Below are 8,050 nucleotides of genomic sequence, written 5' to 3' on the forward strand. Positions count from 1 at the left end.
CGCTGCTCCCACACCGGCCGGGTGCCGCCGTCAGGAGCGCGACAAGGAACGGGATAGTGTGATCTAGCAAAGAGAAAGGGAGATTAATAAAAGTAAAATAGTCAAAGGATAAGGAACAAGAAAGAATAAGGTGAAGTGATTCACTAACAAAGCAGAAAGGTTTCTGAAAAGTCAAGTATGAAAATTGCTACAGCCCACAGCCAGGTTAGCCAAGATCCACACAGTAAACCACACAGCAGCCTTGCCAGTGTTACACTGATAATATTTTTGCGACGTTGAATTAGTGCTGAACAATATTCCAGTGTGTTGGGCACAAATACACTGGTATTTTGGTTAAGTGTCAAGCATGTACATATTCCTTTTTTCCTTCAAGAACAACATAGGCCACAGTTAGCTAAAAGGAATTCCCTCGTGCCTTGTGTTTGCGTGTGCGAGCGCCGGCGCTGTGGCACCCTCCCAGTGTCCGTGTGCCTGGTTGTTCAGACCTGGGCAGGCCAGATGGAGCAGGCAGGGAAGGGCCGCAGGCTCCTTCTCAGTGCTGCTGTGTCACCCCACAGAGGTTTGGGTAATTCTCCCCCGCCCTCTCTGTCACCTTCACCATTACACTCTTCACTAGGAGGATCCCCATACAGGTGTCAGTGGCAGTGAGACCCTTAGTGGCTTTCCTTGTGGTTCTCCTGTTCTCACTGCGGGTGATTTTACATATTTTACATATTTTGCCATTTAAAGATCATGCATCACTCATGTGAAAGAAGTATCTCTCGCACAGCCTCTGGACTGAGGGCAGAAATGCCCCCACAAGTGATAGAAGACTAAAAAAGAAGCTATTCTGGAGTGTGATAGTTGTAGATATCCAGTGAAAATGGCACTACCATGTTCTGTTTGTTTCTAGAATTTTAAATGGTCAAAAGGGGGTGCTTCCACTGATGGTGGCTGAAATCTGTGTCGCTAGCATGCACTAAACCCCTGAATGCTTATGGAGTGCACACAGCCCCACACGTGCTCACACCCAGAAATGAATGCATGGCTGGATAAAGATGTATGTTAATATATATAATATATATTATTATACATTAATATTAATGTGTATTAATAGGTGTATGTGTACATTTAAGCTTTTGAAAAGCCCTGATATAAACTTTAAAATTACAATGTTTTTCAAAAGAAATGTGTAGGAATATTAAAAAGAGTCAGCTCATTAGTATCTAGAGTGCATGGGTTCAGATATCTAGCCTTTAATAACATTAGGTGATTGCTGTTGGAGACGAAAATCTAGCCTGGGGATGCCATTGATCTAACAAATAGGGCATCTACTCAAGGGTCGGAGTCCAGGCTGAGACCGTTTGAGGGGAAGTCAGTAGGAAACGTTCAGGGGATTGGTTTTTAGCTTCAGTCTTACCCCTCAGTTGGTATTGATCTGCAGTACGGCCTTGTACAAGTTATTTTTCATTCTTTGTTCTTCATTTTTTTCTCTCCCATCCATCATCTGCCTTATCTGCAGATATAGAGAACTGTTGAGGGCTCCACTTACCATTCTTTTGTGTGTTGAGTACTGAGTCCTAAATTTTAGTCAGGCCATGTGATACTGTCTTAGCAATAGTAACATACTGGCACAGTAACGAACAAGTGACAAACAGTTTATTTTTCCCTAGGGTCTTTTCAAATTTGAGGAGAAATTTAGGAGTTACTAAAAACTGGGTATTCTAAGAGTGCACTCTGTTTCTGATGACCCATATCAAATCCTGCATTAACATTATAAATTTTAAAATAAACAGTAGTATAGAAATTCCTTACTGTAAACTGTACATTTTCCTTTTTATGAAACTCGTTGTTCTAGACAGTAAGACATTGACTCAAATTATTCTTGTTTTTAAGACTCCTCTAAATTACCCCAAATAGTCTCAATCCCGACTGAGATGCAACTGTAATTTGAATTTCAAGTTCTTTTGAATTTCAAGCTGTAAGACACAAGACCTGGAAGACAAACACCAGGTTACAGACTGCTGGAGGGAAGAAGGGCACAGAAAATGGCAAATCAGTTATTTGAATGTCTAAGTGGGATTTTTGCATTTATAAAGGCCACTAACTATCCAGAGAACCATAAATAGTACTGCAGTATTTAGCTTCAGGCTCTTAAAGTTTCATGTGACAAAGAGCACAGAATTTTCCTCTCCCCTGACTCTAAAAAAATTGCTCTTTTTGTCTTTGTAGTGTTCATAGTCTTCTACATGGGAAATAATAAGCACTAAATCCAACAACTAATGAAAAAACCCCATAGGAATGACAAATGAGAAAAATGGACACCGTTTCACACATTGAAACACATTGAAAGGGCAAGTAGAAATGAATAGACCATATGAAATACCATCAGCAGTTTTTAGCCTGATCCTGACCCCTTTCAAGTCAGTGGCAAAACCCATTAAATGTCAGTCGCAGGTGTGTCTTTCTTTACTGAGAGATGTTAAAATCTAGGATGTACATTCGTACAGATCAACAGACAGGCCTTTAGCATATTAGGCTCTTCTTCATGATGGGCACCTTTACTTTTTCTGTAGATCTTGTGCTGCACGCAGTTGTGGTGTTTGAATAGGAGCGGCTCCTCTAGTCAGAATGATGGGTCAAACACCACTGTTCTGTAAATGTTCTGTAAATTATTCTGTAAATAACTGAGGGAAATGACAGCATTCTGCGGAGACTGCTGTTCCACTGGGGGGCCTGAGGTGGTCTCTTGGTGGATGGGTTACTGCCAGTACCTCCTGGGCTGAATAAACCCCTGTATGGATTTAATCTGTGGTATTTGGCTGCTCTTATTTACCACAGTTGTTCTCATCCTTGCTGTCTGCTGTATTTTGAACCATTTGTGGTTTAGAGGCAGAGGGAAGTATGGACAAAATCTGAGCTGCAAATCTAGTTTGGGATTGTAGTTTGGGATTGTTCTTGATGCTAAAAAAGAACTGTGGATTTGGAAGTCATCATAAGGCAACTACCATGTTTTGGCACTAATGATGAATTACTGCTGCAAGAACAAGGCTTTTAGGGAAGGCACAGAGCAGACCTGGGTTTGGGCCACAGTTTTAAAGCCAGGAAATCAATCCTGGCTTTAGGATAAATAAGTTACATTGGTCTGTCTTTTTCTCAGTTTGAACGTGAAACAGTTTGTAAACTGTTGCTGTTTAGCTAAATACACTGGAATGCAGTGAAATTTAAAGACATGCAATGTTTCTTCAATTTGATGTATAAATAGATTACAACATTTTCAGCATTCCAGTCTTATGATCAAGTGGAATCCAGATCAGGTTTCATTTAACCTAGTAAAGAGAGAAATGTGAACGGTTTCAGAGAGCTCATGTGGCATTCAGCAGCATACACTCTCATTTATTTCAAACTCATATTAAGTAAAGAGTGATATCAATATTGGAGAAAATCCACATCTCTTTGATAGACTTGGTATGTCTGAAATATTTCTGTTTGGCATGGTTTTATTTTAATGGACTTTTCAATAATTCATGGCTGGATTTCCTAGAATATAGGTTGCTCATTTTCTTGAAAACTTCAGCTTTGAACAGTAAGTAATCACTTTACTTTGTGTATAAACCATTCTTCAGACTTTTCACCAGCTTTATCAATTACATCTCAGTGTTAAAAGCATGAATAATGGCAGGGCATTTGTTTTTAATATGTTGTCTAAGCAAAAAAAGGGAACATAGACAAACTTCAGAGAGCTTGTCAGATATTTTAAATAAGTACTATGTGGCACAATTTGATCTGTAGTTATAAATCCATTTTCAGGACTGAGTTCCTAAAGGACTTATGTAATACTTGTCTACAGAGTAGACATTAAAGCCATTGCAACTCCATAATAATGATGCACAGATGGCCTATTTAAATGGACCTCCCAGGGAGCCCTGGTTGTTTGGAGCGGTGGTATCTGTTCTAAGGAGCCATCTGCGTGGTTCTGTGGGATGCTCAGGTTCCAAGGGGAATGTGTACCTGCACCCCTCACATTTCACGTCCAGAAGTGCAACGCCCTCTTTCCCCTATTCCTGCGAAGCAGGAATTCAAAAGCAGACATCAGAGCTGGATAAATAAAGGTGTGGGGAAACATGTACATATTTAAGTTCTGAGCAATTTTTGACAGCTCTATTGCTACCACATCATGCAAGACATGAGACAGCAGTCAGCCAAAACTGGTTCCCTGGCCTTTTCTGCATAAACATGCTTCAGAAAACTTACAGTCTGGATTAGCTCTAACTTTGCTACAAAAGCACAAATGTGGGGTTTGTAGCAGATAGTGGATTGATGGATTCTCTGTCTCCACATGGAATCTGTATGCAAAATATATACCAAAAAAATACTACTTCTGTGGCTAATTCTTGCTTTTCTCATTCAACTGTACAGCTACTATCAACGTCTGTGACTGCATCTACTGAAATACTCCTGCTGTCAGACACTAAAGTGATGTGGTGAATATAAACCTAAATTCTCTTCATGTAAATCTCTAGTTTTCTGCTGTTAATTTTGTTTTAAATCTTGTATAAGTAGTTCTGCTGCAATCCACTAAAACAGAATCATCAGAAATGGAGAGCTTGCTAAGCACAACTAAAAGTGTTTGGGGTAGACAAATAATAGTTGTTTATGAGGACCTGCATTTTGTATTGCTATTATTATTTTATAATTGAGCACTTCCATTATAAACATGATTAAAAGGCACACTTGTCCTTCATTAATGCTGAAGAAGTGATCTCAGTGTATATCGGGTTTGCAAATTCAAACCATTTTCAGAGGTTTTGGAGCCTGAGAAAAAAGGGAAAACAGAACATTTGGGGAAGTGAATGTTCTAACATTTGTCAGAGTAAACTGATGGAAGTGATACAAACTACTGGGTTAAATGAAAAATACCACAATAATTAAATAGACTACTAGGATTCCCAAAGTAATTACCTGTTTCATGGCAAGCTCTAACAGATTCTCCATGAGAATTTTGATGAGTGGAATTGTCCTGTAGGTGTTAAATGGTGTGGGAACTCTTTAGTAATGCATTGCAAAGAGGTGATATACTCAGCATCATCATTTGGAGGATTTTTTCCTCAATTTCACTATAAATAATTCCATATGGATAAAAATTAGCTCATAAATTCTGCAAGTTAAGACTAGGAATTTTCTCTTCTGGGGCTTGTATTCTGTTAAGACATCTGAAAGTCATTAAAAGCTCTCGACATGGAATTGTCTCCAAGAGGAGCTGTGGTCTCTGTGGGGACTAGTCAGGACACAGAGACTCCCTCCAAAACAAGGAGAGGGGGATTGTTGGGTGTTTTTCCAAGCACAGTCCCACTTGCTATTGTTTGCATGAACCTGACAGCACCTGAAGGGAACTCGTGGATGTTCAGGTGTTGCTCTGCAGCACGTGTGGCGTGGCAGCTGCCAGGTCAGGGTGGGGAGGGATCTGCACAAAATGCAGCACATACCAACCGGACACAGGAACAGCACAACTGGGCTTTGGCTTTATCTCAGGGGAAATCTGGTGTGGTGCCTGAATCAGTGGCACTGACCTGTGCAGTGCCCAGCGGTCACCCAGACACACCCACCCATGTCCTGCCTGCCAGGGCAGCTGACCAGCAGGAGCACAGGCAGGCAGTGGGGTCAGGATCAGAGTCTGTGCCTGCGCTGCCTGTGGCACAAGGGCTGCACTGCTCACGCAACATCAAGCTCCCCCAGCTCCAGGTAGGCTGCACCTGGGGGAGTCTGCCCTTTCTTGGCATCACTGCCCTGCTGTTACTGCCACTGCTGCTGTTCCTTTTGTCTCTGATGCAGTAAAAAGCCCATTTCTGTTAGCTACAGCTATTCCCAGAACAGTGGCTGTGGATCTCAGACCATCTCAGTTAGATGGTCTCCTGTTGGAGAACTCATAACAGGCTTTTATCCAGAGCCCAATCAAAAGGTGAGCATAAATGCACCGTCTGGCACAGTGTTTATGTGGGATTTATCCTATAAACCCCCAGCATTTCACCTTTGGTCTTTCCAGTATAGGAGGTTTTGGCATTTATTCAATATTAAGTCAGAAACAATTTTTAAATGATGCAGTCATACAAAGAAAAGATCAGCTGAAGAAAGAGGGAGGACAGTTTTTTTGTGATTTTCTTGGTCTTTTGGTTGTGGTATGCTGCCATACAAAAGCCACTTAGTTCCTCACCTTTCCCCCTCAGTGAGACACTCAGAAGATTATAGATCTTACTATGAATTGAGCACTGTCTAGATCAAAGATGTCCTGGGTTTTTAAGTTTCAGGACATTTCTCCACCTAACTAACTTGGAGCTGATTTCTTCTGTCCCACCTGGTGCCCATGCCAAGGGCAGGGTCAGCAGTGAGGTGACATTGGGCCGTGTGTCCGGGCGGGTGAGGTGACATTGCCCTGTGTTTGAGGGCAGGTCAGCAGTGAGGTGACATTGCCCTGTGGGTGAGGTGACATTGCCCCGTGTTTGAGGGCAGGGTCAGCAGTGAGGTGACATTGCCCTGTGTTTGAGGGCAGGTCAGCAGTGAGGTGACATTGCCCCGTGGGTGACAGAGGTTGCACGGTGCTGCCAGGGAGGGCACAGGGGTCTGACAGAGCCCACGTTCTGCCGTGGGGCTGTTTGCTGTGACTCGTGTGGCCCGTCCCCAGCAGCCCTCACTGTCAGCACTGATGGAATGCTGGCGTGGCTGAGCCAGTGCAAAACCACCTGGGCACACGGTGAGAGCTGTGTGGAGGTTTGCTGAAGGAAAGGATGTAGGCTCTGAGAAAACATCCCTGTCAGAGGTGGAGGCTGGGGTGGTGGACATGTTCCTGTTCTCTCCACCCAGCTAAGGGGGACTGTGGCAAGCAGCTCCGGCAGCCAAGGCCCGGGGGTGACACTGTGCCTCGCTCAGGCAGAGGTGGCACTCAGGTGAGCCTGCCCAGCACAGGGGCTCACGCCAGCCAGGGCTTTGGGAGTGCACACAGGTCAGAACAAGCAGAGAACAAAAAATTCTGTGGAAGCAGGGTGCTGAATTACAGAACAGTGTAGTTTTATTCTACGTAGCCCAGTATCACAGTTAACCTGGGCAAATATTTCTGTGTTTATTCATGTGGCAAAAGACTTTCATAATGGTAAGTAAATACCTCATAGGATAGATTTAGCATGTGGGAAGGCTCACAGTGAGCTTTGTAAGAACCTTAAGGTTGAGTAATACCAATGTACACACAAGCAGCAGAAAGGGGGTGGTTTTTTAAAAGTTAAATTTCTGCATGCAGGCATGCTGTTCATATTAGTATGGCAGTAAATACAGAATTTATTTGAAATTTCTCTTTTTAAGAACACAGACACATTTAGATATCTTTTCCTAGGGCACGATGCATAAGGAAATACCTGCTTTCTTCCAGTGTACTTCGCAGAACCAGACCTTAAACACCATTTTTCACCCCATTGTTAAAAGAAATATGCCATTTCTTCTGTACCATGAACTGTTTCTGGAGTGCTGCTTCTGTGAAGGGTACACAGACACATCTCAGCTTCTGTTGAAATGCAATTAACAGGTGGATTTTAGGCAAATTTTGTGGAAGTTTTCCAAGCTTTATAAATAATACCTCCTAGGTTTTTTTCAGATAGTAAAACTGAAACCTAAATTGGAAATTATTCCCCTTTACTCAAAACTTCAGATCAAGTCAGTGCCCAAATTAAAATCTAAGATTTCTTGATCTCCTGCCTAGTCCTGTGAACAGAGCAGTGCCCTGTGTACTCTCTCTTGAGCATATTTTGCAGTGTATGATGCACATCGCACTACCCTGTTGTTTCTGTATCTGTGTTTTTGCAGATGAATTGGTACCACGTAGGATATGGGGTGGAAAAGTGGTTTTGAGTGTTAAATGACTAAAGGATTTTCAAACCTGTACTTCATGGTGTTTCTCAGACAAGGGAAACAAGGTTCTGTTCTGCATGTAGAAGAGGTGATGAACAGCAGAAACTTGGAAAGCTGGAGCTGAAGTTGTGCAAGGAGAAGAGAGATGCTTTCAGTTCCCTCCCACATTTTCTGTTTA

At 42.4% G+C, this 8,050-nt stretch overlaps 1 long non-coding RNA gene across 1 annotated transcript in view; it reads right to left on the reverse strand.

Moving 5' to 3' along the window:
• Positions 1-1,368: 1,368 nt before the first annotated feature.
• LOC115947683 overlaps positions 1,369-8,050 on the reverse strand; it is a 47,245-nt gene continuing 40,563 nt past the window's right edge. Inside the window, exon 9 of the long non-coding RNA XR_004081538.1 lies at positions 1,369-1,495. This is a non-coding gene — a long non-coding RNA (uncharacterized LOC115947683). The remainder of the gene's footprint in view (positions 1,496-8,050) is intronic.

This window comes from Geospiza fortis, unplaced genomic scaffold (genome assembly GCF_000277835.1).
Source record: "Geospiza fortis unplaced genomic scaffold, GeoFor_1.0 scaffold172, whole genome shotgun sequence".
Classification (NCBI taxonomy): Eukaryota; Metazoa; Chordata; class Aves; order Passeriformes; family Thraupidae; genus Geospiza; species Geospiza fortis.